Source organism: Sorex araneus, chromosome X (assembly GCF_027595985.1).
Source record: "Sorex araneus isolate mSorAra2 chromosome X, mSorAra2.pri, whole genome shotgun sequence".
Taxonomy (NCBI): Eukaryota; Metazoa; Chordata; class Mammalia; order Eulipotyphla; family Soricidae; genus Sorex; species Sorex araneus.
The window spans coordinates 322384719-322409772 of NC_073313.1; the positions used below are offsets into that span (position 1 = coordinate 322384719).

A 25054-nucleotide genomic window follows, 5' to 3' on the forward strand; every position below is an offset into this window, starting at 1 on the left:
GTGGTGTATGAGAACAAACTGGAGCGAGCCACTTGCAAGGCAATTAGCATAATTCCTTTATTATTTTTTATCCCTACATATTTTTAATTGTTTAAAAAATTTTCCAGTTATCTAAGCTATCCAAAAGAGCAAATGAAGGAAATAGAGTTTATGAAACAGATGAAACAGATGCTACAAAAGTAGCCAGTCAGTTGTCAACAGAAGTATCTGATTGGACTTTGCCAGCTGTCTGTAAGAATTTCCATGTTTCCTTGATGAAGTGGTATTTACTTTTCTGGACTGCCATTGGCTGAGATGTTTAGTGTAATGAATGCTAAACTGGGCCTAGATCATTTTTTAAATCATAGCTCGGGGCTTAACAGCCCTTTAAATGAATTGTATAAACAAGATAGCTGTTAATTCTCAATCAATGTATCATTAATCATGGATTAGTTTTTAAAAAGGAACCATCTTTACAAAGCTGAGAAAACTCTATAAAGTTCCCAAATTATCCACTCAAAAACTACATGCTTATTCAGTGTTATTATTTTAATGGATTTATTTTTCAAGATACATTTCTGTGGCCTAGTAACTAATATGTATATCTATCTATACACATACAAATTAATGTAGTTTTTAGAAGATATGTCTTATAACAACTTATATGTAGCCATAGATTACTGATACCCACACGCAGACAGTGCATCAATATTATGTTGGAAAGTTAAGTATGGGGAAAACTAGAAAAGTATGTATACAGCATTCTTTACTATAAATGTATGTAGTAATTTAAAATTGATTTATAATTCAAAATGCTCAACCCCTCATAGGTAGCCTAATAATTTTAGCTTACTCCTCTTATCCAACTGGATTTACTCATGGAATCTTAGCACAGTGCCTGCAATAGAAAAATCAATAATAGAACATGTGAAGGTAGGTAATACAAGGGGATGTCAAAGTAAATTACATTAACTTATGTCCCCCTCAACATTTGTACCTAGACCTCATATGACCTTAAAATAGCTTTTTTACATATGGTATTATTCTCATATTTTAAAATTATAATTATTCATGAACATACTCATAAATATGTATTTAGTATTACTCTTCCATACATTGATGTTAGTTCATATAATCAATGTAATATAATAATATATCAGCTGCTTTTCTTACAAATAAGTCTTGTTCAGTCTATTTCTGAGGATATTATGAGCCAAATTAAAATAATGTGAATTAGGATAGGAATAAACAAAAAAAAACTAAAAGCATCAAGTTTGTATTTTTTGAACTATTTTGTGATATTGTGAAGAATAAACTGGGGGAGGGATTGATACAAAATTAAATCCAATAGTTAGAAACCAATCACTGTTATTCATAGAAAAATTCCTGAATAACAACTACTACTCAACTGTGATTTCTGTTTCTGCCCTGATCTGTCTCTCAGTTCTTCATGGGTAATGGGAATTCAGTGATATTTGTGTATCCATTTCTCAATGAAGCACTCACATCTCCGGTTCAGGAATGAATCCATATTAGTGAGAATCGTTTGTGGAAATACCACTTCATTTGCTAGTGATTGACTGAGGGGCATGAGTGTGGCACAGCTTTCAGAATAAAATTTGAAGGGAATTTTGCTGTGGGGTTTTGTAAATACTTCTTTCCCTTTATAGGTAGGTATTAGATTGGACAGAAGCTTCCATTACATATTGTCATACTTAGATGCAATTTTGTAAACTGTGGCAAACATTTAACCCTGTGGGAGAGCAGAAAGAAAGAAATACATGTTTTTTTTTAATCACATTATTGTACTGATGAGTTATTTAAATCTTTTTTTATGGGAGACATATTTTCCTTTATCCAAATTAGTACTTCTCTAACACAACGTCTCCTTCGAATGAGACTAGTCACTTGGGATAGTGAGACTGGAATTTTTAGTTATGCTGAATCTGTTGTCTGGAGTGGGTAGTGGCAAATGCTTATGTAATAGAATCAATTAATAAATCTCCTTTGCTGCTTCCAACTCTACTACTTAATGTTTAATATAATCAAACATTAATGTAATAAGGGGGAGAGATTATAAAATATCTCCATAGGCATATGCTTAGTCTTATGTACATGCAAGATAATAAATAACAGTGATAAAATCCTTTGCTATAATGATTAATAGATTACATTTTTGCAAATATGTTATATTAAATAGAATTTTAAGGTCCAATATAAATAATCTATATTTTATTGCCTTTAATCTATTCTTGGCTATCTAATCAACAATCAGATTATTCTACAAGATAGTCTTTCAAGTACTCTGTGTATATTCTTTTTTCTGAAAGAATTAAAATAGAAAGGGTCAACAACTCTATGATGCTTTTGGAATAACAACCAAGTGACAATACATCGCACTGATGCTTCTCTGCCATTCTTGTGTTTTAGGTGCATGCAGCAGAGATGATAGCGAGACAACCAACTACTGTACTCTTGAACATGAAAGTGCTTTCTTCTACTGAACTATTTTTGTTTTCAAAAGTCAAACAAAGAAGAGGAAATAGCTTGTTCTAGAGATATGGTACCCAACCTCAAAGATAACAACACAGAGAGAATCAAATATTGATAAATAAATATCAGTCAACTGTTTTATCTATTCAATTATTAGTTATTTTTCATTCATGCACTATTTGTTGGTCATCTTTAATGGGCCAGGCAGTCTACCTATGCACATTTTTTTCACTGCTAAACTGAAAACAACTTGAATAAAACAATTGTTTTGTAGTCAATTTTATATTTTCAAGATAGAGAATGAGTAATTCTTTAGGATAAAGTGATCTATACTAGATCTAGGAAAGAGAGCCCTTCAAAAGGAAAACCTGATCCATAGAATTTCTGTGTTTCAATGAAGAGACCATTTAACAAAGGCAGGTCATTAACACAACCAAATGATTTCTTATGGCTTCATTTCCAGAGACAGCTTATACAGGTAATGAAGAATTAAATACCTTTCTACAGGTTGGAATATCATCATTCTATGACTGGTTTTAAAAATACAGTTTAGTTCTGTAATAAGTAGAACCTGATTCAAATCATAATTAAGTTGCCATCCGCATGTATGATATGGTTAAAACAACAATACTTATAAAATGTCTTTCTTCAACTTTAAAATAGTGATTGGTTTATCAGTCACTAACTGTATCATTGTATCACTGTCATCCCATTGCTCATCGACTTGCTCAAGTGGGCACCAGTAATGTCTCCATTGTGAGACTTCTTGTTACTGTTTTTTGGCATGTCAAATACGCCAAAGGTAATTTGCCAGGCTTTGCTGTGCAGGTGGGATAATCTCAGTAGCTTGCAGGGCTCTCCGAGAGGGATGGAAGCATTGAACCCGGGTCAGCTGTGTGCAAGGCAAAACGCCCTACCTGCTGTGCTATCGCTCCAGTCCAGCAAAAGACAAAAGATTTATATGATTTGAAGAAAAATGGTATATGATATTTAAATTAATGAATATAAAGTACTAAGCATAGCATAGGGTACCATGTTAAGTGCACAATTGAAGCTAATGCTTATAATTATGTTTCTCATAAGGTGGAAACAATTCATCTTAAATATTACTTGAACAAGGATTTCTGGTTGCAGAAATTTAATTGTTTTTCTTTTACCTGAAGAATTTACTGGTAGCTATTCAGATATGTTTCTTGCAGGCAGCAGAGTGTTGAGTTCTGTCTCTGAATCCATTTTGCCACTCTGTGTCTCTTAATTGGTGAATTTAGACCATTGACATTGAGAGAGATTATTGCTATTGGATTTTGTGTCATCTTTCTGTAAGGGTTTGTTGTGCTTGTAGGGGTTTTTCTTGTCTTGCAATAGCCCCTTTAGTCCTTCTTTTAGGATTGCTTTTGAGTCAATGAAGTTCCTGAGCTGTTGTTTATCCCCCAAATAGTGTATCGTTCCTTCGAGTTTGAATGAGAGTTTAGCTGGATAAAGTAATCTTGGTGAAGCGTTCATTTCAATGAGTTTTTTCACTATATCACACCACTGACTTCGGGCTTGGAGGGTTTCCTCTGATAGGTCTGCTGTGAATCTAAGGGATGCTCCTTCTTTGTATTCGATTTCCTTCTTTGACCTTGCTGCATGCAGTCTCTATCCACGAGGTCCATCATTATAACTATGATATGTCTTGGGGTTTTTCTGTTAGGGTCTCTCTTAGCTGGCACCCTTCTGGCACCTTGAATCTGGATGCCTGCATTCCACAGCTCTGGGAACTTTTTCAGTAATGATTTGTTTGACTGTGGCTTTTTCATTGGGGTTGGTTCCCTGTTCTTCTGGTACTCCAATGATTCTAATGTTGTTCCTCTTGAAATCATCCCCTAGGACTCTGAGTCACCCTAGAGCTATTTTGAGATCTTTTCCCATTGTTTGTTGTTGCCTGTAAGCTTCTTGCAGGTCATCTTCAAGCTCACTGATTCTGTCTTCCACTGTAGTCATTCTATTGTTGAGAGCAGCCACAGAGTTTTTTATTTCATCTACCAAATCCTTCATTTCTTTTTGTACCTTTTTTTATTTCTGCTCTCATTTCTTCCCATATATCCTGGAGAGGCAAAAAGGTATAGTTGAAATGACATCTGCATTTCTATGTTCATTGCAGCACTGTTTACAATTGCCAAAATCTGGAAAAAAACAGTGTCCAAAAACAGAAGACTGGTTAAAGAAACTTTGGTACATCTACACAGTGGAATACTATGCAGATGTTAGAAAGATGAAGTCATGAAATTTGTATGCAAGTGGATCTACATGGAAAGTATCATGTTAAGTGAAATGAATCAGAAAGAGAGTGGCAGAAATAGAAAGATTGCATTCATCTGAGGAATATAAAATAAAATAGTGGGAGACTAACCCCCAAGAGTTGTAGAGATAAGGATGAGGAGGTCTGCCCCACAGCTTGGAAACTGGCCTCACATGCTGGGGGAAAAGGCAGCCCAGATAGAGAATGAAACACCAAGTAGAGGATGTCAGGAGAACCCACTGGGTTGGAAGATGAGAGCTGAAAGTAGACTATAGACTGAACATGATGGCCACTCAATACCTCTATTGCAAACTACAACACCCAAAAGGAGAGAGAACAAAGGGGAATGCTCTACCACAGAGGTAGGGTGGGTGGTGGGGGATGGGGTGTGGGTGGTGAGCGGGATACTGGGATCATTGGTGGAGGTAAATGGGCACTGGTACAGGGATGGATAAACGATCACTATATGAGTAAAATGCAAACACAAAAGTTCATAAGTTTGTAACTGTACATCAGAGTGATTCTCCAATATAACATAAAAAAAAAGAATTTACTGGTAGCAAGGCCAAAATGATCATACAGGGGGCACGGTATTCTTTTTTTTTAATTAAATTTATTTATTTTTCTAATTAGTGAGTCACAGTGAGGGTACAGTTACAGATTCACTCATTTTTGTGCTTGTTTTTCCCTCATGCAATGTGTAAGAGCCCATCCCTCCACCAGTGTCCATTCTCCACCACCAATGAACCCAGTATCCCTCCCACCCACCCCAGCTCCATAGCTTGGAAGCTGGCCTCACACGATGGGGGAAAGTCATCCCAAATAGAGAGGGTAACACCAAGTAATATGTGATTGGAGATCCTGCATGGGAAGGGAGATGCGTGTTGAAAGTAGACTAGAGACTGAACAGAATGACCACTCAATACCAACTATTTGGGGGCAAGGTATTCTTATTCAACAATTTGAATAAGAAATTATTCAACTGAAAGAAGTATATTCAAGGAACTAAAGTTTAGTGCAGTAGCTCAAGAAAAGTCATCATGGATACAGATATTTCCTCTTTTTGCCCTGTCGTCTTCCATTGACTTTGAGGCATGTTTCTTATGGTTGATGCCTTTCTAGCTACAGGATGGGTGTTACGATGACAGGTCTTACTTCTGTTTTCCAACAGAAGAATCTTGCAAAATTCATGTCTTTTTAATGCTTTGTATAAACATATCTCCCATAACAATGAGGATATAGTCTAAGAAGTAAATAATTAGGCAATTTTATAGTACTGTGTAATCATCATAGTGCATGATATTCTCCAAGTATTGCTTTTCCATTTCACTGTTATAGGAATTCAGGAGAATATCTTGGAAAATAAGCTTACTCAATCAATAATTTTAATTATTTAATTGGCCCTGTGTTAGATTGTAGATACATGTAGTATGTACATTACAATGCAATACAAATTTGGGTCTGTTGCCGCATATTTGATATTCTTGGGTTCTTGTGGATGATGAGTAAGATTAGCATTCCAACCACCAGAGGTCTTCAGTGCCACAGATCTTTATTATATAGCTCATATAAAGCACCAAGAGCAACCTCTGCTTCCATAGGCTACATTTGTCTAAGGGCAGGTATTAAGAAAACCACTCCAGAAGTTTTCAAACACTCTGCCGGCACTTATGTCATATGGAAAGGCATTTTTCTACAAACAGAATCAAGGTTTATTTAATGCCATAGGTCCTTCAACTCACTGAATGAATAAGCACATAATGCTAAATATTGCTATTAGGGTTTATTATGGCATGATTCTATCTTAATTATTCAGATTTATATCTGAGTTGTGATATATCACAGATATGGATACTCATAATTCCTTAGATGTGATACTACATTTTATAATAAGAAACATATGTTTGATCGCTGTCCCTACTTCTGATAGAGTCCCTAAAGCTCTTGGAATCCCCGAAGTAGTAAGAAAAATAAAGGCATTCTTTACTAGTCAAAGCAAGCTACTTTCAACCAAACTTTTGATTTGTTTCTAACTTCTTGGAAGGACCTGAGAAATGGGGATGGTTACTTGAAGGATTAATCACATGATTAGAGAATTGAAACAACCCCACCCCATAACCTATGGAGAGGGGACATTGGCTGAAGATTTTGTTCAATCACCAGTGTTCAATGATTTAATCAGCAATGTCTGTGTGATGAAGGTTTATTAAAGCATGTGTGCACACGTGCACACACACATGATTGAATATATTCTAGGTTAGTAAGAAGGGCTGGAGTGAGAGTGCAGCTGTAGGGCATTTGCCTTGCATGCAGTTGACCCGGGTTTGATTCCTCCACCTCTCTCAGAGAGCCCGGCAAGCTACCGAGAGTATCTCGCCTGCATGACAGAGCATGGCAAGCTACCAGTGGCTTATTTGATATGCCAAAAACAGTAACAACAAGTCTCACAATGGAGACATTACTGGTGCCCACTTGAGCAAATCAATGAGCAACAGGATGACAGTGACAGAGAATGTGCTGCTGCTAGGACAGTGCAGAGCATGGAGAAAGCATACAAACTCTGCACCCTTTCCCCATATTTTTTCCTGCTCATCTCTTTTATCTTTCATTTGGAAGATTCCTGAGTTATACTGTTTGATAATAGCCTTGTAATCTGGTAAGTAAATCATTTGCCCAAATTATGTGAACTACTCTAGTAAATAAATACAACCAACTGAAAGAGTCTGGGAACCTCTCTCCTATTGCCTTTCAAACAGAAATATGGGTAATAATCTGAACTTGCAATTAAAATCTAAACAGGAGTATGTTTGTGTGTGTGTATGTCTGTGTGTGTGTGTGTTACGGTCAGTCAGTTTGGCAAAAAGAACATTCAGCTGGTAACAACTAATATCTTGTTGTCTGAAAAACATATCTGGTGTCAGAGTGAAATAGTACAGTAGCTTACAAAGGCAAAGGAGAGCTAAATGGGAGTGTCATTTTGTCCCTTACATCATCTTACTTCTTGCTACATCACATCAGTCCTCTTGTTTCTTCCTGCCTCTAGTTGATTTACCTGGTCTAGGTATATGCTAGTCTGTTTTGTCAAAGAAAAATGGTCCTTCACTTGGCCTCTTGCTTCCAGTGCTCACTAATTTGATTTTGGAGAGTTAACCTATCTCTTTCTTTAAGAAACACATCACATCTAGTCTTTCAGGAAATAATATGATGATTTTAACCAGTTTTCTATTCTATAGAATTTTTTCAATATGGCAGTCTGAGTAAACTTTTAAAAACCATCTGCCAGATTACATCACTTTTCTACACTTCTTCTAAAACTGCTGTAAAGGACTCTTATGCAAACAATAAAATCCAGAGTTATGTTTGAAGTCTTCCCATCCTTTACTTCCTCATTCCAATATACCAGGCACACTAGCCTTACAGTTGTTTGAATAGGTCATATTCTACCCATCACAGGGCTAGTTTTTTCCTCTGCTTCTTTTTCAATATAATCCTCACCATATCCACATATGCACACATGCACAACACAAATCTGATTAACTATTGTCTGAATCTTTTCCTACTATTTGCTTCAATGTCTCCTCAATGAACTCAGTATAACTGATCATCTTACTGCAGGCTGAAACACAGGCTTTACTCCAAATTTCTGATCTCCTTACCCTAGTCCACATGGTCTTATCTCTATAGTCCCTGCATGTTTTATTTAATATAGTAAATATGTTTTATTATATTTTATGATTGCCTGTCTTGCTACTTTTTACTCTCAAGCTCTTAGTCTCAGTAAACCCAAAACTTTTTGAGTAAGACGATTTTGTGAGAACCAACTAAAGAAATGTGAGATTAAGGACAAACTGATTATTTGTTACTGTATAAACACTAAATGTACGATCACTATATAAACACTGACTACCTGGTTTTTGAGTTCTTGCTATTTACTGTAAAAGATGGTGACTTATTTTATGTTAAATAAAGGACTGTGCATCTACTTTCAGACTCATCTCATTCTCAATTTTAAAGAACTGTTAGGCACTCTTTGTTTTCAGGGAATTAACAGCTTTATCTTAGGACTTGCTACATACAGTCCCTCTAGGTATAAGCAGTACGGCCCCTGAAAGTAAGGGTCTAATTTGGATACTGGTACACAAGAGAACATCCATCATTTGTTGATCCAGATGATATGAAAGAAAAAAAGTAATAAATATTTCTATAAATATGTTTATCATGCTGTTGTAAGCACACACTTATTAAAAGTTAAATTCACATATACAGAAATATCAGTATCAATTAAAGAGATAAAATAAAAAGAGAAAACCTCTGATAGTATACATAGTTTTCTTTTACTTATGAACATATTATCTGCATTTGATATATATTTGTAAAATATAATCACTAGTGGTTAAACATGAGACACACATCAGGCTTATCCATTTTTTTCTGCAACCTATGGCACCTAGTAGGAGGTGCTGTGATGGGCAATGTCAGGTGAAGGAAAAGTGCAGAAAGATTACATTCAAACCTTTTCACGCTAATGGAGGAAACTGGAATAATAGGTATTAAAATAAAAATAAAATTCAAGTAATAGCAATGATAACATTAAGTCACCATAATGAGAGCAATTTAAAACTTCTGATTAATCAGAATTGTGATAAGTTGTTCTAAAAGCCATATATATATATATATATATATATATATATATTCCCATGTTTTATAGGGACCAAATAAGGATGGAAATAATAACCCAAGTTTATGAATTAAAAGATGACATTCTTCAGAACTTGAGCTAATCACACAATACCAGACCTGAGAGTTTACCCCAAATCATTTGCCCTAAGATTAAATTTAATAATTAAAAATCAGAAGTGGAAAGGAGATCCTTACTAGGTCACCCAATGCAGTTCAAATATAGGCAGTAGAAATAATTATTATGGAAATTAATAGTAATATCTGCAACTGTTATTATTTATTTTACAGTGATAATAATGTTGATACAGTAAACCAGCATTTTTATACTTTTCTATGGAAAGAAAGGTTTTTAGTGTCATAATTATAGACTTTCCTCTTAGGTCCTTTTTACTATTTTTTCTAGCTTTTCCCCCTCTACTTTTACTGTCTAATATTGATACATCACAGTTCCATATCAGATCAAAGCATATGGAATCTGGACTTATTGACACTGTACTGCTAAAAATTGCATTTAGAAAGATGTTAAAAGGTCACCTCTCTGGTTACTTATTTCTTGACACTTTGCAAGCATGGACTGAAGCCTTGGTTCATTAGTCAAGGATATTAACAGCCAGGGTTCGGCTTTCTGGGGTCACATGGTACTGTCTGGGCCCACACATATTTCTAAGGCTTGTTAAAGTCTTTATTCTTAAGGAATTTCCCATTAATCTCTGCCCAAGAAGTGAAATAATAGGTTAGCTAGTCATCAGATACAAATCAGAATAATTTCTACAAGTATCTTTAATAGCGTTCATTAGTTCTGGGCTTATGTTTTAAGAGAAATGAAAGTGGGGGAGGAAAATGTCCCCTCTCTTACACAGGGCCTCTCCCTTGTTCAAGAAAATCTCCTTTTGGAATCCTTAAAATTAAGACACTGAAAAATACAGCCAAATCAAATACAGAAAATGTGTCTTTCCTATGGAAATGATCTTTCCTAGGATCCTGGCTCCTCTCCCTCCTCCCCCTCCAGCCCCTCAACTCCCTCCACACACAAACATATAGGCTTTATCTCTGATTATTATCAGATTTTACAGTTTATTGCTCCCATCCAGTCCTCAGTTAAGAGGATCATGTTAAAGGACAGGCAAACACTTGTATTATAGAAGCCACCCATATTAATAAAGGCAATAAATTCTTTTACCTAACTTAGATTCCGTGCAAAAGATAGGGTGTGTGCGTGTGTGTGTGTGTGTGTGTGTATGGATGGATGTGTATGTGTGTGCCTGCATGTGTATGTGCACATGCATGTGTGTGTGTGATATTTCCTTTAACACTTGGAAAGGAAATATCAGAATATCAGGAAACGCATTATACGGATTTTGTATGCAATATTAGTCCATTTCTTGGCAGAGACCCAAATCTATTGTGGCGAGAAAGTAATAGATGAACTAACTAGGGACTCAGACTTACTGGCTAGTGTCCAAGAAACATTAAAAAATTGAGTACTGAACATAACAAGTAGGATGGTGCATGCAAATTTAGATGTCTTATTGAAAACAGCACATTTATTAATATATTAGACTTGTAGACGTGAGGGTGTTTTAATACCTACTCAGAAATTACTCATGGGTCGGCTTTACAGAAATATCACTTGCATAAGCGCGAGCTTCCAGAAGTGGTGCAGTGAGAGTTCATGGCTGGACTCCTCTACAGGAAATTGGGTAGTAGGTTAAATTTGAGTCTGACGATTGAGACATTATATTTCTTCTTCATTTATATTAATTTGTTGATGTGCCTACTATGTGTCAACCTTATTCTAAGAAGCTGGGGAAAACCAGATTAATCAAAATTTAAGCATCATCACACAGGAAAACTTTTTAAAGTGGTATTTTAAAAATAAAAATCATATGCAATAAAATTTATCTTTTCTGACAATACAATTTGATGAGTTTTGACAAAGTGTACAGACATATAACTGCCTCTTAAATTAATATAGAGAATATTTCCTCCTTGTCAGTAATCTTTGGTAGTTGGTACTCTATTTTCATTGCTAGCAAATTTTGTCATTATATATAAAGTTATATAAATATTTGTGAATAGGTAATGTCGATAGTGTGGGCATATTTTTAATACCTTTCTTTTTTTTTCTTTGTGGGAGGGTACTGGGATACACCTGGAGGTGCTCAGGGCAGACTCAGTACTCTGAGCTCACTCCTGGCAGTGTTCAGGAGACCATATAGGGTGCCCGATATTGAACTTGATAAACTGCAGCCAACTCTGTCCCCACTATACTATCTATCTAGCCCTATGTTTTTTCTTATGTAGATTTCTAGAAAGAGGACTGTTGTGTCAGATGGTTAAGTTTACATTTAATTTCTAAAGAAATCCCCTGACTTAAAAATGATGTTACCATTATGCTGTCCTACTACATTGTATGTAAGTTTTAGTTGATCTATAATCTCACTGGCAGAATCTCCTGCCCCAGAGCCAGGCTATCTTCACTGGGGCACCTCTGAGGGGGCAGGTTGAGTTTTCCTCCCTGCTCCAAGCAGAGCCCCTGCAGCCAAAAACCTCCAGAACCCAGCCACAGCCATGCTCAAGGCCACTCTCCACACACTCAGATGAGCCTCACCCATGAAGGAATCAACAGAGGAACCCAGGTATGAGGTATCCTTGGCTGAGATCTCCAACCCTGCTCAGATCAGAATTAGGCCTCATCCACCCAGGTCCCCAGTTTTCCAGTAGCTTGGCAGCCACACCCACAAATCACCCAGCGCCTTGTACTTTCATCAATGGCCAAGATCCAGAGACTATAAAACAAAGATCCTGGAAGAGAGCAATGCAGAATCTTGCATGGCAGAGCCTGACAAGCTACCCATGGCATATTTGATATGCCAAAAACAGTAACAGAAATGGGCCTCATTCCCCAGACCCTGAATGCAAAAGGAACGAATGGAGATGTTACTGGTGACCGCTTGAGGAAACCAATGAGCAAAGGGACGACAGTGATACAGTGATACAGTGATAATCTCACTGGCACTGGACACCATCAATCATTTTATTTCATGCCATTCTAATAGACACTTAACAGTAGCTCATTGTAACTTATATTTGCATGTTGCTAATGGTTCATAATGCTGGGCATTTTTTGTTCCTCTAGATTTTGTGTCTAAATCATGTGTCCCTTTAGACAATCAGGTTTTGTCAGGTGATAGAGTTTTTCTATAAAAATAAACATTTAGTTTCCACATTTTTTAAATAAAGATAATACCCTATCTCATTGTATATTTGTAAATCAAATGAAATATTAAATATAAAGTGTTCATCATAGTGCATAATATATAAAAGGTAATATAATAATGGACTAAAATAGAATCATATAAAATATATACTATAATGTAGACAATAAAATATACAATTCCACTTTTAAGGTGGTTATCTAGGTAAGATTGCTATCCTTTTCTTCTAGGTAGCAACTCAACTTATCCTATGCATAATATTTTCTAGAACTCTTCTAACATTTGATAAGATCCTATATGATAAATAATATTATAAGGGCACAGATCATCACTTAATCCTGGAGGGCTATCTTCATTGCTTAAAGATAGAACTGTAAAAAAAATCCTACAGTGGGGCCATGTTGTTGAAATGACACATAGGTATATTTCATTACTTGTGCCATGATTTCTGAAATTGATTCTCAATTGTTTACCTTAAAACCCTAAAAGCAGAATGCCTCCAAGTTCAGCAATTTGATAACACAAGACTTGGGGCTCTACTTGAACTCTTTAAAAGAACCATTAAGGGACTGAATCAAGAAAACTTCATTTCTCTGAAAGTGAAGAGAATAGATTGAAAAAAATGAAGCCCTATTGGACAATAAACAGATGAGATGAGGAGTGAGGGTGGGGAAATTGCTCTATTTCATAGTAATTAGGAAATGAAAATTTAAAATGCAATACAACTTTGTACCAATTAGGACAATTTTTTAAAAAAAATATTGAATCACTGTGAGATAGTTACAAGCTTTCATGTTTGGGTTACAATCACACAAAGATCAAACACCCATCCCTCCACCAGTGCACATTTCCCACCACTAATATCCCTGATATACCTGCCCCCCTTTCCCACCCTCCACCTGTCTCCATGGCAGACAATATTCCCCATACTCTCTCTCTACTTTTGGGCATTATGGCTTGCAACACAGACACTGAGAGGCCATCATGTTTGGTCCATTATTACTTTCGACACACATCTCCTATCCTGACTGATTCCTCCAGCCATCATTTTCTTAGTGTTCTCTTCTCTATTCCATCTGCTTTCTCCCCTCCACTCATGAAACAGTCTTCCAGCTATGGGGCAATCCTACTGGCCCTTGATTCTACTGTCCTTAGGTGTCATCCTCATGTGATGTTAGTCTATACTCCACAAATGAGTGCAGTCCAGAAGGACAAAAACTGAAGTCTGATAACACCTAGAATCTTAAGAATATAAGAAAATAGATTAAAATATTTTGGAAGCAAATTTAGCAATGATAAAAATACTGAAAATATTTATTTTCTAGTAGCTGTGAATGTTAGTATTCACCTTGCAGATATACTTAAGGATAATCATTTCAGTTTATTAACATGCAAAAACATTTGTTTATCCTTTACTCCTAATTGATATTTACATGTTAAAATTAAGTTTAACCTTGGGACTAAAGAGATATTACGGTTGGTTGGGCTTTGATCCTGGTATTCAATATGGTCCCTCAAGCTTTCCAGGAGTGATCCCTGAAGGAAGAGCCAGGAGTAAGCCTGAGCACTATTGGGTGTGCTTTCCTCCAAAATAAAATTTATCAAACTTTTATATGGTTAATCTCTCCTTTTTCTAGAAATTTTCTGCTGAAAATCTACCATGATGGGGTGTTTTCATGATCTGGTGTTCTTTTCTCTCATGTGATAAAATCACCGGAATCACACAGAGATGTTTTTGTTACCTGAGTAAATTTGGTGCTGTACAAAAGACAATCTGCAATCCACAGACAAATGAAAAGTGTCTTCAAGAAGTCTTTAAGGAGCAAATTGGGAAATTTAGATAATTTTTGCTGAAGTGTTTAATACCTGATAATATGGGTAATTGAAATATCTTGGAAATGCCAGTTGGGAAAGAGAAAAAACAACATTTTCTAGAGTAAAATCTCAACGCCTTAAAGCTCTTAATCAATGTAATTTTTGCCCTCTGATTTTTCCCTAGATGGGGGAAATAATTATAACATAAGGTTATAGTAAGTGTCATTCAAAAACATAAATAAGTATACCTTCAAAAACATACTTATATCTTCTTCAGTTCTAGCTAAACCTTTAGATCAGTGTTCTTCAAGTTTTTAATACTTGCAGAGCAGCAAGCACTAAAAATATACTAGTCGAAGTACATGAATTTATAGCCAGAGTGGTTCCCAACATCCCTATACCTAAGTACCTTCACTTGTTCATGAACTGTTCATGGCTGAAGACTGTTATTCTAGATCATTAATAGCATTTGGTTTTTTAATAGCTTGAGATCTCAAAACTACCTCCGTGATTAAGAAAATTTGGTTTTGAGAAAATTTTGATCTGAATAAAGAGAATACATTTTCAATAGCACTATCTGAACCAATAAAGTTTGAGTTGGGCACATCAATACTTTGTTAGCAAGAAAATTAGTATTTTATTACTACTTAACAGAACTTCCAGAAATTTGCTAATATTCATCACAGGCTATATTTTCTAACCATTTTACTAAACATTGGTAAGAGCTAAAGACACCTTGTGAGATATTGTTGCCAAAGAGGGAGAAATTCACACGCTATTTGCCCTAATAATTTTATTTTTATTACAAAAAGGGGACAAGCTATAGACTCTAAAAATCCTTATTGTATTAAGTTGAACTGTGAAAAATTTTATAAAGAATATATTGTCCCATAAATAATGCTCGTTGTTCATGCATCTAATTGCTTTAATACTGTGTTAATATATTAATTACTATTTACTACTATTAAATATTATCATTGGAAAACTATGATTATAGCATGATTATAAGATGCCAACTATGAGGTCATGTGGACAAGAATTTTAGGAAATATGGAAACATAGTTCTTTTTTGCTTTATGAGTATTTGGAGACTCACTGTATCACTGTCACTGTCATCCTGTTGCTCATCGATTTGCTCGAGTGGGCACCAGTAATGTCTCCATTGTGAGACTTGTTACTGTTTTTTGCACATCGATTATGCCATGAGTAACTTGCCAGGCTCTTCTATGGGAGTGAGATACTCTCGGTAGTTTGCAAGGTTCTCCAAGAGGGGCGGAGGGATCGAACCCAGATATCAGCTGCATGCAACGTGAATGCCCTACCAGCTGTGCTATGCTTATTTTTCTTATTTATTTATTTGATGAATGCTCCCAAAGAATGCTTAGCTTGCCAGGGTAACACTCAGAAATTCTCAGCAATGTGCCTGTGGGTCCATGTGAGGTGCCAAGGATTGACACCTCACATTTGAGCCCTTGCGCTAGAGAGCAAAGAGTAAACCTAGCAGTTCTTTGCAACCTCTAGGTTTCACTTGGAAGTCCTCAATATCACGTGAAGTGCTGTGTTTTAAACCAGAGTCAGCTGCATATAAGGCATGATATACACTACAGTATTTCTCCAGACTTTTCTGCTATTTTAAAAGAAAGAACTTTGGAGCCACAGAAATAATACAAGGATTACAGAACTTGTCTTGCACTCAGCAGATCCTGTTTGTCTCCTACACCATATATAGACCCCAAACACTGGAAATTATTCCTAAGTGCAGAGCCAGGAGTAAATCCTGAAAGTAGATGTGGCACAATCCACCCACATACCCAAAAAGGAAAATACCATAAATCTAACGACTGATCATTGAATTTATTCATTTCTTTGGAACATTCCCTTATTATGCACAAAATATTAATGTAAATTTTCTGAAAACATAAAGTCAAACAAATTCATCTCTTTGCAAAGTGTCTACACATTTATTTTTTAAAATGCATTAAAAAAACACATAACCTTCTTTTCCTTTGAGCTCCAGTAGGTAGGATCACCTACATAAATATATTTGCACTAACTTTGTCTCTCACTATTCAACCAGGCTTCCCGAGTCTGTGTAATTCAAAAAACCTTCCAAAATAAATAAATAAGAATCAGAAAAGGTGGACTTCTAACTGGAAGAGTTTTCTTAAACTCTCTGGGCTCTAATTGTTACATGCAAATTGTTCGATAAATAATGGCCATAAAAAGAAAAGATATTAATTAAGAAAAGGATTTAGGCTGACTCAGTCTCATACATGAGACAAAAGGTTAAGTAAATGCCAAGGCTGCTGTGCCTCTTCAAACAATGAATATTAGTTTTAGAATCATTAATGTCTGCTTAGAAAACAGAGTCATATTGGAGACTTGTATGCCAAAATAACCAAGGCCAGAGCTGTTTCTTTTCAATCTGAAGATAAATTATTCTCCAACTAAGGGCTAAATGTATGCTATTAAGAGTGCTAGGTAAGACAACAGGGACTGGCAGTTTTAATATGGAGCCAAATTGAGATCATGTTTTTCCTTGAGTGTAGTAACGAGCTTGGTTAATATGCATCAGTGTGATCTGGATCAATTTTGCTGAGAAAAAGCAGGACTGGCCAGCTGTGAGAAACTATTCCCATTTCTGATGTGACTACAGCAGAACTGCAAGAGTAGGACAGTAGGGACGAGGGTGAGGCCATAGTTAGCACTGCTCTAGCTGTGACCATGCGTGCATGTTTCTTGAAGAGTAAGGTACTTAGCAAACTGTCCTTAATATGTAGAGCCACTGTGCCTTTTATACGTAGTACATAAATCTCAAACATATGCAAGCTAAACTTTGTTTTGTTTTACTCTTCAATCATTTTTACATGTCCTTTCTAGATGACCACTTTGTTAAAATTGAGAGCAAGAAGGAAAACATTGAGTGTCACTTACATTTTGATAGAGATCACAAATATAATTTATATTAACTTTTCCTCTAATTATTGTGACACTCACTCTCTGCAATGCTTGAACCTCCTTGCAGCGTCACAGATTAAACCCAGGGCCACACACATACAAGGCATATACTGTACCACTTAAGTCACATCCCAGATCCAAATTTAACCTGTATTTATTATGATTTTTAAAGGATTTGTGGGATTACCTTGCTTATATAAAGGCAAAATAAGTCTTGGGCCAGACTGATACATTGCATATTGACCCCTGAGAACTTTTAGTAGTGACCTCTGAGCACAGAGTCAGAGGTAAGCTCAGTATTTCCAGATGTGGTCCTAAAACCTATAATACTGATAAATTAAAATAAAAATAAGATGTATTTAAATATTAGTACTTCAAAACAAGCACTAAATATTTGTATTTACATATTTGGGAAATTCTGGAATTTTCTGATGGCAAATTATTTTATAACTATTTATATTATTTATAGAAAATATTTTAAAATGTAATTTTTAAAAAATCCTCTTAAATCTGTTTTATTATGACTGGAGTAATAACAATATCAGATCGATCAAATACCTTTGCATCAATTCTCTTTTGCTGAGTTCTAAGCACAATATTCATTTAAAAGACAATTCAATTCATTGCATCCAATGCATTTATTTTATAGTGTTCACTTCTGAAATTAGATTTTGTTCAGCTAATATATATATATATAGATCAAAAAAAGTCATGTAATTCCAGCTTCAACCTGTTAGTGATTAAAGCAGATCCTTAGGTGTTCATTTTTGAGTTTGGAGGACTTGTAAATGGGGCAAGAAATGGATGAAAGTAATGTAAGAGGAAATAAAGAAAGGGCACTGGTTAAGGGTCAGCTCCTCAGCTACTTGATAGAAGGAGTTCAGTAAGTAATTCAACAAGTCTTGCCCTAGTTTCTCCACTTTGAAAATTAAATAATACAACCCACCTCCATGCTGCCCTAGAGTACTTTTCTCTCTTCCAGAGATTAAAGAAAATGCAAACAAAGTAACAATAATGATCATTTAGTAAGGATAAAATAATTTTACTTTACATGGCATAAATATCTTTATTTAAAATATGATAACTATTAAAGCATTATTATTTTTTATCCCCAAATAATCTATCACAAATTTGATAGAGAACTTTTACTATTCCATTTTTGAATATCTAGTAAATGCTTAACTCAACGACTGTAATTTAAACTGTGAAAAAACATAAAAATAATGTAAATAGTGCATATAAATGAATTTTACATGTGTGTTGTGGTTATAATAATGCATTATGAATACAGTAAGCATATACACTTTAGATATGTGTTTATGTAGGTATGTGTGTTTTATATTATTTGCATACATACATTCACACATATGAATGAGTAGTGAAGTATTATGATGCATATGTTTTGTATACATGGTTGTTTATGTGTTCATTCGTGTTTGCATGTTTTTTGAACAATGAGCACTAAGTGATAGATTTGCCTCTGTAAACTTCTCTGGAGCAGCAAGCAAATGACAGGACTATTGCATAGGATTGCTCTACTCTTCAGAGAGAGTACTCCTCTTTGAAATTTTGGTGGGCTGAAATTCAAAATAAATTGTTCTGTGGTGAATTTTTTTTTGTGAAGAAAGACAGTGAGGTCATTTATGCAGAGCTGGTAGACACTGGGACCTTTTTATTTGACAGAAGTACTAAGTCATTAATGGAGAGAAGTAGGTAAAAAGTGAACTTTCCTGCTGATCTTCCTTTGTGCTAGAAGAGAAAGAGGCAAGAGGTTCTATGTATCTAAAAACATACATTGGAAGGATATATAAACAAGAATATATAAACAGAGAAGTAATATATCAAGGATAGGTGAAGCAGCAGTACAGGATGGAAAACAGTGAGGTGTCAAGAAGAAATTTAAAAACGGAGATGGTATACGTATATAGAGTGAACTCAACAACAAAAGCACAGAAGGTGACAGATGCAGAGGCAGAAACAAACAAAATCAGGGACCCTGATTAAGGAGACAAATGGGATGAAGTGTAAAAATATAGAAGAGGTGGGAACTGAGCCAAATTAAGAGACTGTGAACTAGGGTAGGGAAGGGAAGTATGAAAACAGGGAGTGACTGACAAGGTAAAAATATCAAAGCAGGAAATAATATCATGTGAGAGAGATAAGAACAAAGAAAATACTCTGAGGGGGGCTAAAGAGCCTGGGGGTACCACAAAGTCACAGTGAGAAAAGTAACAGGGAGCAGAAACTAAAAAAGTGTTGCTCTGATATTATTTTGCTGATGTTCCCAGGGTCCTTGAGAGGCCAGTGTCATTCCTTTTATTTATTTATTTATTTATTTAATTGAATCACTGTGAGATAGTTACAAGCTTTCATGTTTAGTTCACAATCACACAATGATCAAACACCCATCCCTCCACCAGCGCACATTTCCCCCCACCAGTATCCTCAGTATACCCCCCATTTCCCACCCTCCCCCTGCCTCCATGGCAGATAGTATTCCCCATAATCTCTTTCTACTTTTGGGCACTATGAGGCCAGGGTCATTCTAAGTGGCACTCAGTGGTCAAAGGTTGCTAGGGATGGATTCCAGGGCTAGCATGTATGTTAGCCCTGGTGCCATGTCCCTAACACATGTTATTCTATTTTAATAAATAGGCACAATGGATGTATAGTCTCATATTCAAGGGAAGTACAGATACCAGAGAGCAGTAGTGGTGAGGGAAACAAAATAATGAGTATCATATTTACTTTCTTTGAAAGGAAGTAAGAATAATTAAATATCGTGAGAAGCATAGGTTTGATAGTACAAAAATAAATGTTAATCCAAGTTAGACTGAATCACTAAGCCTGATGTGTAGAGTCAATGTTACAGGGATTTGGAAACAAGAAAAAAACACTGTGGTAAAAAAGAGACTGGTAAACATTTTGATGAAAATACTTCAGAGTGGACAGAGAAATAGTATAGGAGACAAGGTGCTTTTCTTATATTCTTTCAACCCTGGCTTGCTCACCAGCACTATTTGTTATCCCCTAAGCATCACTAGGCATGATCCTTGAGCAGAGTCACCAGGAATTATCCCTGAGTACCACTGAATGTGACCTCAAGCCTCTCTCCTCCTCCACCGAAAGCTTCAAACTGGAGCTGAAACAAGTGCCCTCTTTTTTGCTCTTTTTACACTCTTAGTGAATTTGATATCTCGGAAGGAAATTTTCAAGCCCTGGCAATCACCAAAAATAGCTTTTCCCTTCTCTTGGAGGCCAAATCTTGACAACAAAGGTGGTCACTAAATACAAAATGTGTTGTTCCCTTTCACTCCCTTGATTCAAGGCAATAATCCTATCCCCTACTCCTGGATTTTCCACTCAGAACTACTCAAATGCCTTCATCCATAAATGTTCTATCAATTGAGGTATATGTCAAAGACTATATTGTGCTCTGAGTAGATTGTATTAAAGTTGGGAATTGATATTTCTTGAATTTTGTCTGAATTTGAAAAACAAGAGTAGTTTTGAGTTTCCACTTCTCTGAGGGATGCAGGAGATTCAGTCTTCATTTCCTCTCTCTTTAAATTGAAGAAATTGCAAAACTAAAAGTATATTATAGGTTTCCATTGGAGAATTCAATAGAAATTAAGTTCCTCCAAATGTGTACCTGTGAAACTAATGAGAAAAGACACTAACGAGGTGGTTGACTATCTCTTCAGGAATAGAACCAAGGGTTTGAAAACATAAGGCACTTCTATGGTTACAATGATTATCATGTTTTAAGTTTCCCTAATATATTGACAAGAACTCATAATAGTGACAGCGGCAGAAGCTTCTCAATTCTGGTCTCTTTTTTTAGCTCTAGTGGCAGTGCTAGTGGGGGTAGCTCCTCTGGATGACCTACTTACTCTGGAAGACATTGCTAAAAACTCAATGTAAAATCTGAGCTTTAATTCTCCCACTTTGGATAAGCACCAAGTTCTTGTATTAAATTCACTGCTTAAAAAATTCTAGGAGTTCAGTTTCTACTGTTGAACATGCACTGATATAGAAATAAACTCTGATACAGTGACAGGAGTTTGGAAAGTCGCTTGTCAGACAACTATAATGCATCATTTTGTGCCATAACTAATTACACAAAGGGTAAACTTGTCTTCTAGTTCTTTTATTCTACAAGTCCATGTATTCTCAAAACCATACAGCATTAGGACCTAATACAAAGTATGACATTCTCCCAAACATATGAAATGAAACCATTTGATACTCACATAGCATTCTAGGCAACATGAAATTACAAAAAAAAAATTTCCTTTGCTTCTCTTTTGGGTCAATTTCCTCTTCTAATCTTCACACAGAAAATTAGTTAGCAGGTTTGACCTATTTCCCATTTGCCTATGTCTTCCTTATGAACAAATTTTCTTATTAAGGTTAGGGGTTGGGGAGAGGAGGAAAAACCTTGAATCTATTTACATTTATGGATTTCTATTACAATGACCTACCTGAGAATCACTTATATCACTTGCCATCCCATTGATCTTTGATTTTCTCTAGTGGCACCAAGAACATATCCATTCATCCCTGTGGTGTGCTAGTGTAGCCCAATGATATCTGCTCACTCCAGGAACAGGAAGAGCCTCAAATCATTCATTCAGGGTTTTGATGAAGAAGTCTGACCATCTCGTTGGTGGGTGGCCATGTAGTTTTTTGACGTCGCTTGGAATCCAGTAGGTAACAGCTCTGGTCCAGCGCTCATCTCTGAATCGCATACATGTCCGGCCCACCTGATTTTTGATGCCTTGGCAAATGAGACGGCATCCCTGACTCTTGACGGTTGACAGAGTTCGGAACTCCGGATTCCTTCTCTCACTTGAGTGAAACATGATACTCCCAGCATAGCTCTTTTGATTTCTCTTTGGGATACTTGAATAACATTCTCATCCTGTTTTTATAGGACCCAGGTCTCTGAGGCATATGTGATTGCCGGAAGAACGGTGGAGTCAAAAAGATGTCCCTGGAGCCGAAGTTTCTTTGTCCTCTTAACCACTTCTTCGACACTCTTGAAGATGTTCCACGCTGCTCTCTTCCTCCTGCACAGTTCTAGTGCCAAGTCATTCCTCATGTTGAGTTCTCAACCCAGGTACACATAGCTGCTGCATTCAGAGATGTTCATTACATTGAGAGAAAGTGGAACATCAGGGACTGTTCATTTTTCATAAACATTGTTTTGCTGAAATTCAGCTACAGTCCGACATTTCCACATTCATGGTTGAAGTCGGCCAGCATTTGTGCCACTTGGCTAATGTTTAGCATTATGAGAACGACATCATCAGCAAAGCAGAGATGGTGTAGTTGCCAACCTTCTATCTTCACTCCCATTCCTTCCCATTCTAGTCATCACATGATGTTCTCGAGAGTGCCACTGAAGAGTTTCGGTGAAATGCTGTTACCCTGCTGAACTTTTCTTTTTACGTCAATGATCACTTCCTTGTAGAATGGTGAGATCCTGGTGGTGAATCCACCATGCAAAGGATCTTGATGTACTGAGCTTGAACACACTGTTTGACTAGGGCTTCAATGACCACTTAAGTTTCAACAGAATCGAAGGCCTTCTTTAAGTTAATGAACGTTAGACAGAGTGGCATCTTGAAGTCTTGCGAAACTTCAGTGAGTTTGGTTATTGTGTGGATATGGTAGATCATGCTGAATCCTTTTGGGATCCTGGATTGCTTGCATGGTTGTCCTTCATCTAGTGTTCTGCCTATTCTATTCAGGATGACTCGAGTGAACAACTTTTAGATGATGGACAACAGGCAGATTGGGTGATAGTTGCTGATGTCATGGATGTCTCCCTTCTGGTACAACAGAACAGTCCTGCTGGTTTTCCATTGGAACGTAACCTTGCATTCGGACAGGTAATGTGTGAAGAGTCAAACCAGTGTATTGACGAGTACTGGCGGCAGATTCCTCAGGTGTTCGGATCTGACCTTGTCTGGACTGGGTGCTGTATGAGTCTTTACTGACAAAAATGGCATGTTGGGTTTCAAAAAGGAGGATGCTGGGAACGACATATCCATCCTGCGGAATTTGGTATGTGGGCAGGTGGGCATCGCTGTCAAAGAGATCAGAGTAGAAGTCATGAATAATCCTCTCCATTGCCCTTCTGGAAGATGTGATAGATCCATCAGGACGTCGGAGGGCAGTCATCTTGGTCTTGCAGTTGGCGAAGGACAGGCAAGCATTGCAAATACTTTTGCGGCTTCTGCCACATTGACCAACACTGCTGCTCTTCTCTCTTTGAGGTCTTCCTTTATCGCCTCTTTGCACAGCTTTGGGAGCTTGGACGTTAGCTTGTGGTTGCCTGAGGCTCATGCCAAACCACGTTGGCGAATGAGCTCTCAAGAGTTTCTGAAGTCCGGCGTCTGTTTTTTGCTTTCCCACTCTTGGCATTTTTCATGCAATCATAGAGGTGCTGAACCAGTCCTTCATATTCCTCGTCGATGTTGTCAATGATAGCTTTTTCCCACATTGCCGAAATAGTGCCAAAGAGCTCCCATTTGGTGGTCATTCTGGGAGTTCTCTTCTTAAACTTAAACTTTGAAGTCCTTTCTCCCGGTCTTTGAAGTAGAATTTTGCAAGAAGGAGACGGTGGTCCAATCCCATTTGGAATTTTGGGACAACAGCGACATCAGTCAGGCAAAACCTTCAGTTGAATATGATGTGGTCAATTTAGTTGTGGGACTGTCCCCTAGGAGACTCCCATGTCCAGTATTTAGATTCAGCCTTCTGGAACTGTGAGTTACCATGGGTGATCTTGGTCAACATGATCAACTCAGACACTCTCTCACCCTGTTCATTCCATTCTAGGCCATAGGACCCAATGTGGAGTTCTTTGGGCGATCTTCTCGGTCCTATCTTGGCATTAAAATCACCAACAATGATCTTGTAGAAGGTGTGGTCTTCTTTACAGAACTTCTCCAGCTCCATGTAGAACTTCTCAATTTCTTCTTCATTGTAGTTGGATGTTGGTGCGTAGACGACAAAGATAGAAACTTCTGGCAGTGATCCACATCTTTTCAAGCGTAATCATCTGATTTGGTTTGTTAGGCGTTCAAATGAATCAATGCTCACGGCCAAGTTCGTGTTGACAAGTATACCGATGCCACCAACGCCTCTGTTGTCGCAATGTCCGAGAAAGAGTTCTTCTCCAGTGTCGAAAATGGTGTGATATGATCAATGCCTTCTCGTTTCGGTCAAACCAATGATGTCATACTTGATCTTCTGCGCTTGCACCATCGGGTTCTCTATGGATGCTTCTGATGCCAGCATACATGCGTTGAAAGTACAGACAGTCATTTTAGTCCTTTTTCATTTTGGCAGTCTGGTTCATCCCTGAGATTTTATCAGCCTCTCTTTGCTCATCCTTCTTAATGCTGCCATATTGGGGGCTCTTTCACTGTCAGACAAATGAGGCCTATTGTTGTCAACTGCTTTTGGCATATCGAATACACCATGGGTAGCTTGCCAGGCTCTGCCATGAAGGCGGGTTCTCTCGGTAGCTTGCCAGGCTCTCTGAGAGGGATGGAGGTTTTTAGGGCGGCCTCCAATTGCCCTTACAGGTGTTCCCATGGTTCATACCATATTTGAA

At 36.9% G+C, this 25054-nt stretch overlaps 1 pseudogene; it reads right to left on the minus strand.

Annotated features, from left to right (window-relative positions):
- The window catches only part of LOC129400028 (uncharacterized), a 91563-nt pseudogene extending 66801 nt beyond the window's left edge, over window positions 1-24762 (minus strand).
- Window positions 24763-25054: the final 292 nt, after the last annotated feature.